Source organism: Agelaius phoeniceus, chromosome 6 (assembly GCF_051311805.1).
Source record: "Agelaius phoeniceus isolate bAgePho1 chromosome 6, bAgePho1.hap1, whole genome shotgun sequence".
Taxonomy (NCBI): Eukaryota; Metazoa; Chordata; class Aves; order Passeriformes; family Icteridae; genus Agelaius; species Agelaius phoeniceus.
This window is the reverse complement of record NC_135270.1, coordinates 63,483,504-63,492,194: the sequence shown is the minus strand read 5'-3', so window position 1 is coordinate 63,492,194 and position 8,691 is coordinate 63,483,504. Positions and strand designations below refer to the sequence as shown.

At 45.1% G+C, this 8,691-nt stretch overlaps 1 long non-coding RNA gene across 1 annotated transcript in view; it reads left to right on the top strand.

Annotated features, from left to right (window-relative positions):
- The first annotated feature begins 1,305 nt into the window (after positions 1 to 1,305).
- Positions 1,306 to 8,691, top strand: part of LOC143694252 (uncharacterized) — a 29,538-nt gene continuing 22,152 nt past the window's right edge. Inside the window, exons 1-2 of the long non-coding RNA XR_013182601.1 lie at positions 1,306 to 1,405; positions 6,620 to 6,770. This is a non-coding gene — a long non-coding RNA (uncharacterized LOC143694252). The remainder of the gene's footprint in view (positions 1,406 to 6,619; positions 6,771 to 8,691) is intronic.

Here is an 8,691-nt window from a genome sequence, read left to right as displayed (position 1 = left end):
TTTCTCTGAGAGATTCAGGTGTCCTGTGGCTGCTGTCTGGTGTGAGCCCTTTCTTTAGAAAAAGTACCTTACATAGCACAGTTTCTATTTTAACAATTTGTTATAACCTAAAACTATTTAACACACTACTTAAGAGAATGAACACAGCATCACTTTCTAACACAACACATACAATCTTCATTTGAATATTCACCAAAAGCCAACCATAAAATACACATTTTTCACATGAGGGAACATTTCTGCATCCCGGGGGAAGCTGGGGCTGCCCGGCTGATCCAGAGGGAGGGAGCAGCGCCGAGGTGCGGTGGGAGAGGAGCGCTGTCCCCACGAGGTGGCAGGAGCTGCCTTCCACATCCCTCCATCCATTCCATTCCATTCCATCCGTCCGTCTGTCCGTCCGTCCCTGGCGCTGTCCCGCTCCGCCTGGGCTGCTCGGGAGCAGAGCTGGAGCGGCTGCAGGCAAGTGTCGCTATAGGACCCTGTGAAAAACGCACATTACGTGGCTCTGTGCAGATATTTACTATGTGTACTTTGTTGCATTGATTAGTAGTGCTGTATAAACATTTTAATAGTGTGGTAAATGTAGTTTTGTAGTTAAGTGTCACTGATATATTTTATGAAAAATCCTTTCGTTAGGATCTTTTCTCCTGAGAAGCTGGGAAACTTCAGCTTCTCCATGTTTTGCTGCTTTGGAATGTGATTTGGAGAATTGTTTACCCAGCATGTGAAATTGTTTTTACTCAATGACAGCCACCTGTGTTGAGGCTGTGAGCACTCACAAGATTTCCTTTCCTTTCCTTTCCTTTCCTTTCCTTTCCTTTCCTTTCCTTTCCTTTCCTTTCCTTTCCTTTCCTTTCCTTTCCTTTCCTTTCCTTTCCTTTCCTTTCCTTTCCTTTCCTTTCCTTTCCTTTCCTTCCCTTCCCTTCCCTTCCCTTCCCTTCCCTTCCCTTCCCTTCCCTTCCCTTCCCTTCCCTTCCCTTCCCTTCCCTTCCCTCTGATGAAATCCTTTCTTCTATTCTTTTAGTGTAGTTTTAATATCTCATTTTCATTTAATATATCATAAAATAATAAATCAGCCTTCTGAAACATGGAATCAAGATTCTCATCTCTCCCCTCACCCTGGGACCCTGTGAACACCAGCACAGACCCAGCAGGCCACAAGGCTGGGCAGGCAGAACCCTGGGGAGGATCAAGGTGTGTTTGTATGCAGAAAATGCAAAACCTGTGTGGCTTTGTGCAGAGCTGAGATGAAGCAATGTTACCAAGGAACGTCAGTGTTGTGGGCAGTGCTATTTTCAGCTGTGCTGAAAAGGGATAAATGCTGAGCTTTTGGAATCTCTGAACAGCTTGGTGTGTGCCAGCCATGGAGACCCCATCTCTGCTATCAATTGCTGTCAGCATTCAGGTATGGTTTTTCTGAAATCCAGTCACCATCCTGGTAATTAATCTGCCACCCCAAGCTCCCTCACTGTCATGGTGTTGCCTGGCTGGTCAGTCCCATTAAACATTCTGGAGCTCTTGGGGGCTGCTCACAAGTTCTGTGAAAATTGTCTGTGATAAGCTCAGGTTGTGGTCACTTAAGAATCTTATTTAAACAGTGATTGAATAGAAAATATTTAGTTGCTATCATCAAAAAATGAATATTTCCCTTAGAACCACAAAAGATAAGTATTTGTTTTATGTATTCTCTAAGAGTTACTGTATTGATTCCCAATAACAGATCCAAGCTATTACAATTATTTCACCTGTTAATTCTTTTAAAACATCCTTGTTGTCTTTCCCCTTATTGATAAAGTTTTATTTTTGCTTGTCTCTGTAACTTCCCTTATCTTTTGAACGTTTTTGTTAAGTGATCTCTTTGAGTAATCCCCATTGGTTGCAAGGCTGATTTTTATTTAAAGACAGATGTGTTGTGCCTGTTGTTAATACACAGCACACTGTGGTGATGGAGTGTCCTGGTTTGGGCTGGGATAGAGTTCAGTTCCCTCCCAGGAGCTGGGAGTGATTTGAATTCAGAATGAGGATAATGAGCTGGGGTTAAACCACCAGAGGCTGACATTATCTCCCTGCAAGGTGAGATGTTCTCCCAGGGCCATAACCTGCCCCAAGATTTGGCAAGAAGTTATGCAGAAGCAATAAAGGAAATAAAAAATTCTCGTGGCTCATAATTAGGGCTGTTTTGAAGAGGATTTTTCTCTAGTGGTCATTTGCCAGCAGTGAAATTGCAGTGTTTCCATTCATGGAAGAGAAATCACCTCAGAAATAACAAAAAAGATCACACTTGTGCATCTGAGCAAGCCCTGAGCTGAAATGGTGTAAAATAGGACAGTGCTTAAGGCAGAGCCCTCTGCTTTTCTTGTTTTGTTTTTCTTCACCAAGGCCTAAGCCACTGCTGGCAAGACTCCCTGTGTAATTCCCTGCTAGCTGGAAATGGGGGAAAAAATGTTCCCCTCAGCTCTTTAAACCGAGAGCAGTTGGTAATTTCATTCTCTCCTGGAGTGTTACTCCAGTGGTGATGAGATTTAGCCTAATCTGCATTAATGCTGCCTTTTAGCACTGGTTTAGGAAGGAGCCCAAAACCCCACCTGGAGCTCCACAGGGCTGTTCTGGCACAGGCACAGAGCTGGAGATCCATCCTTTATAGGGAATAAGAAATGTTAATGCACTCCTTAGCATTTCAATGGCATGATTAAAAATTCCAGAGCCTTATTAATTGAATATTTTATATTCCTGCAAATGGCCTGGATCCTCACAATGGCATACTAATTCCAAGGGAAGGGAGAGGGAACATGTTCAGATTCCTGCAAGGAGTCCCTGCAAACAAGGTTTTAAACTGACTGCATTGATGGGTTCTTGGGCAAGGTACTGGGTGTGAACAGGGACGTGGAGGCAGTGTGGATGTGTTTGCATTTTGGATTTATGGGGTTCCAGAGTCACATTGGTGGGGTTTGCTCTTGGTGCTGCAAGGAGAACCTCAGTAATGGATTATCCCAGGGGATTAAAACTCTGTAGGTTTCGGTCACCAACCCATCAAGGACACCAAGGTGGTGATTCTGGGCTGGAGAGCTGACCCTTCCCCCTCTTGTTGGAATTTAAGGAAATTCCAGGCTTCTCCTCCCTTTAAGTCACAAAGAGTGGGAAGGTTGAACAAAAGGGAATTCATGACCCTGTTCAGGAGATGAGGAGGGGCAGATGAGGGAGCTGGGCAGGGGCTGCAGAATCCCTGAGGGAGCCGGGCAGGGGCTGCAGAATCCCTGAGGGAGCCGGGCAGGGGCTGCAGAATCCCTGAGGGAGCTGGGCAGGGGCTGCAGAATCCCTGAGGGAGCTGGGCAGGGGCTCAGCCTGGAGCAAAGGAGGCTCAGGGGGCCCTTGTGGCTCTGCACAGCTCCTGCCAGGAGGGCACAGCCGGGGGGGTCGGGCTCTGCTCCAGGGAACAGGGACAGGAGCAGAGGGAACGGCCTCAGGCTGGGCCAGGGCAGCTCAGGGTGGGCACAGCAGGAATTTCCCCATGGAAAGGGGGCTCAGGAACTGCCCAGGGAGGGTTGCAGTGCCCATCCCTGCAGGTGTCCCCTGGAGGTGGCACTGAGAGCTCTGGGCTGGGGAGAGGGTGGGCATTGGGCACAGCTGGGACTCTGATCTTGGAGCTCTTTTCCAGCCTCAGGGATTCCAATATTCCCAATTCAGTTTTCTCCTGGCAGAATTTCCATGCAGGGTTACAGGGAGTACATGTTGTTATAGATTTCAAACACATTTCTTGCTTTTCTTTCTCACATTCTGCAAAAATAGTGATTAACAAATAAATAAGCCATTAAAACTGTGGGAGGCAGCCAAATCTGCCCCTTCTTTTGTGGGGCTGAAGTTCATCAGTCCATTTCTGATGAAATTTAGTGTCAGGTTTGGAGTTTTTACTCCACACTTTTATGGCTATCCCAGCTTTCCATCCACTGAGACTCAGCACTGGTGACATCTTTTTCCTTCCCCTCTCTCCTATTTTGATAAAATCTGATTTTACTGCAGCACTTTCAAGACGAAAAACCTGTTAATAGAATTATTTTCCAAGAGCATTGGTGTCCCAGCTGGGCCTGGGAATTATCCAGGAGGCTGGAGAGGCAGCAGCTGAGAGGGGAGCAGTGATGCAATGGGAAGGGAAGCAGGGAGCCACGCTGGGTTGCCATGGCTACTCCATCCTGTGGCTCCCGTGTCCCTTTGGATGGCTTCATTCCAGAGCTGGCAGGGCTGGCACTGAGCCCACCAGGTCCAGGCGCACTCAGGGGGGGCTGGAGGGAGCAGCCAGGGCACTGGGGGGGTCCAGGAGGGCAGGGTGGGGTTGGAGATGCTCGTGAGGATGAGGAGCAGCTCAGTGGGACGTGGGATGGGTCCCTGAGTCAGGGCTGCTGCCCAGCTCTGGCACATTGCCCTGGGCAAGGAGCAGGGACACCTGGAGCCCTCAGTTTCCAGGGAATGAGGTTCCCTTGAGGCATTCCTATGCAGGATTTGTACCATCTGTGAGTGCAGTGGTGCTGGCTCTGATCCCCCTTCCCTGGCAGGGCTGGATCCCTGTGCTCCAGAAGAGAATCCTGAGGCCTCCATGAGGGCCTGGTGCTAGAGAAGTTTGGGAAGAGATGCTCCCAGGAGCTGGAGTGATTGGACAAAACAGGAGTTTAGAAATTGGGATATTAGGAATGAATTCCTGGCAGGGAGGGTGATGAGGGGCTGGGCTGGGATTGCCAGAGCAGCTGGGGCTGCCCCTGGATCCCTGGCAGTGCCCAGGGCCAGGCTGGACACTGGGGCTTGTGTGAGAGATGGGGGACATCAGGCAGCTCTTCAAAATGCTGTTCATGGTACAGAAGGTGCTACAGCAGCCATGGGTGCTATTGTCGGGGTCCCCCACGGCAGGAATGAAAATGATGAGTCTGACCCCATGTTCTCAGAAGGATAAGATTTATTATTATATGAATCTATATTATATTAAAGAATGCTATACTAAACTACACTAAAGAATAGAGAAAGGATATGGCCAGAAGATACTAATTAATCAATTAATTAATTAATTAACAAGATACTAATTAAAAACTTGTGACCTCTTCCAGAGTCCCGACACAACCTGCCCATGATTGGCCATTAAGTAATTCACCTGTTGGATAAACAATCTCCAACCACATTCCAAAGCAGCAAAACACAGGAGAGGCAAATGAGACACTTACTGTTTTCATTTTTCTCTGAGGCTTCTCAGCTTCCCAGGAGAAGAAATCCTGGGCAAGGGGATTTTTCAGGAAATGTGATGGTGGCAGCCATGGCTCGTGGGTGACAGAGCTGTGCCTAAAGCTGTAGGCAAACCTGAAGCCCCTTAGTTCTGGTTACAACCATTATATATTTTTCTTTGCTGAGCATCTTAATACATAACAACCAATCAGCCTCATGCACGACACCTTTACTGTTCCCCACAGCCACTGTCATTGCCATCTTATGGTCACTGCTGTCCAACCACATGAGCTAATGTGTTACAGTTCAAGCTTAAAGTTGCTTTTCTGTTTTCTTGCAGTGGAAAATTCTTAAACCTTTTTCCTGCTTGCCACATTGGCATGTTCGTTTTCCCGTGGTGTCTTCTGCTTTTCCTAAGACCTATTTCTGCTTGGTAAAAACATCTTTTTTGTTTGTGGTCAACATATCCTTTGCTCTAGTCATAAAACCTCCTTCCAGCTCAACCTTTGCTTTTTTAGTTGTCCAGTGCAGCAATTCTCAATTCATACATCTGTTATTCTTCTGTATCAAAACTTGCTTCCACCTCTGTTCTGCTCTCAGGTCCTACATTCTGAGAGCTTTCTGCCAAGCACACATATCTGGGAAACTTTCTTGTCAAATTTTCATCTTTCCCAACAGGCTTGGAGCAGCCTGGGACAGGGGAAGGTGTCCCTGTCCATCCAGGGGTGGCACTGGATGGGCTTTTCCATCCTTTCCAACCCAAAAGTGGATGGTTGATTGATAATTTGTGATCATATTTATATATAAATATAAATTTAGGGTTGGGTTTTTTTTGGAGGGGGGGCGGGAAAGAAAAGAAAAGAAAGAGTTTGGGTTTAGGGTTAGTTCTGTTAGTAGTTAGTTAGCATTTGTTTTGGGGTGATTGAGGAATGATGATGATTAATTGTTTAGTTTTTAGTTCTAGAGAATATAGGGGAAGGTTGATTGAAAAATGGATCGATGATAAATGGTTTGGACAATGTAGGGAGATATGGTTTAATTGTTTAACAAAAAAAGTAAGAAATGTCAAAATAAAAATAAAACACGTGCATAAAACAAGATTTAAATGTTAGTTCCTAGCAAATGTTAAAATAATTAATATGTCTGCTGACCATTACTCTATCTGTTGTGCAGTCTGGGATTTGATGAAAATCAGCTTTGCCAATGAGCAGATAATCAAGAAAAGGGAAGGAGCAGAATTTGGATTTTAGTCTAACTGCAGAGAATTACTGGAATATTGTGTCTCCTTTTTGAAGCATCAGCAACAGGTCTGAAAAGCCACTCTGGCATTTGAGCCTTCCAGAGGCTGCAGAGGGGGAGGTTTCTGTTTAGGAGGTGATGGATGATGCCCCTTGCTAAGAGCTTTTATTCTCTCCAGGTGTCAGGTGCAATGAAGCCAGGCCCTTCCTCCTCACAGACACTTGGACTCCACCTGGTGCTGCCCTCTGAGCTCCTCCTGTGATCTCTGCTGGCCACGAGCTCCTGATGGATACAGATCTGCCAGACCAAACCTCTGCTGCCCTTGCCAGGTCTCTTTCCTCGGGGCTCATGGGTTAAATTGGGCACACAGCTCCTTTCCTCTGGAGCTGTGAAGGATTTCAGAGCATTACAGCTTCATGGTCTGTGCTTTCCACTGGAATTATTGCTCTGTAACCCCCTGGAATGTATTTACCTCAGCTCTGCCTGGCAGTGTTCCTCTGGAGCACAAAGAGCAGCAGGAGCAGAGCTGAGGAAGCAGAAATGTGCCATTTTTTCCACTGCCAGCCCCAAAATGTGGGGTTTGGGCAGTGCTTCACCTGGGCAGTGCTGGCCAGGTGAATTTTTATTTTTATTTTTATTTCCTGTCACAGGTTTGACACTGGGTGGGTGTTGCTGATGCTCCTGAGGGTAACTTCCATTCCTTACACTCCTGGAATGCTTTGGGCTTGGAAGGGACCTTAAATCCCACCCAGTGCCATCCCTGCCGTGGCAGGGACACCTCCCACTGTCCCAGGCTGCTCCCAGCCCTGGCCTTGGGCACTTCCCTTCCAATCCAAACCATCCCTGTGGTTCTGTGGCTGCTCCCAGGGCAGCTGTGGGATCTTGGAGCCCATTCCCCCTTTCTGTGGGAGCGGGCATCTCTTGGGATATGCTCCATGCATCCTGTGAGGCAGGAGCCGGAGCCTGAATCATGAACCCAGGTGGCTTTGGGATGATTTCTGCCTTTTTGTGTCAGTCCTCTCTGGAAAGCAACGCCAAGAATCCCATTTTTTATTTTTATGTTTTGAGCCTGGCTTTGTTTATGTGTTCCCAGTGCCCCCAGAGCCATCACTGTGTGACAGGAAATGTGCCTTGGGGCAGGATAATGATGCTGGGACAAATCCCTGCCTTTTTGTGTCTCCTCTTGGGCTCTGGAGTGGTGCCTTGCTGACCTGTCTGAGCCAGGCCAGCCCTGCACGGCTCCTGAGGGAACTGAGCCTTCTCCAGACCAAACAGGCTGGGAATTTCCACAGGATCTCCTGTCAGTCCTTCCAACAGCAGGGAAAACCAACCTTCCCCATGGTGTGTCCCCACTCCTGGCACAGCTGCCCACACCTGGGCTGCATTAATGGCACTTCCAAGCTCCTTGTTCAGGGTGACACCTGGCAGGATAAGGAGCTTGTTTCATCCTTGTGTTCCACTCATCTCAGGGTATTTTCCCTTCCAAAATCATTTGGGATGCCTGGAGGAGATCATTGGAGTGTCACAAGCTGAGTTTAGCACACAGGACTGGGAAGCAGCTGGAAAAGAGTGCTCAGGAAAGGGGAGGCTGTGGTATTGTCAGGGTCCCCTGTGGCAGGAAGGAAATGATGAATATGACTGCATGTTCTTAGAAGGCTAATTTATTGTTTTATATTACATTACATTACATTATTATTTTATTTTATTTTTTTTTTATTTTTTATTTTATATATTTTAATTTTTATTTAATTTTTATTTATTTTTTATTTTTTATTTTTTATTATTTTATATTTTATTTTATGTTTAATTTTATATTCTATTTTATATTTGTATTTTATTTTATATTTTATATATTTTATTTTTATTTTATTTTTATTTTACTTTTTATTTTATATTTTTTAATTTTTATTTAATTTTTATTTTTATTTTTATTTTATATTATTTTATATTTTATTTTATGTTTAATTTTATATTATATTTTATATTTGTATTTTATTTTATATTTTATATATTTTATTTTCTATTTTTTTATTTTATTTTATATTACTATACTAAAACTATATTAAAGAACAGAGAAAGAATACTTACAGAATGCTTAACAAGATACTAATTAAAAATTAGTGACTCTCCAGAGTCCAACACAGCTGATGGTGATTGGTCATTAAGTAAAAACAATTCACATAAAACCAATCAAAGAATCACCTGTTGGATAAACAATGTCCAAAGCACATTCCATAGCAGCAGAACACA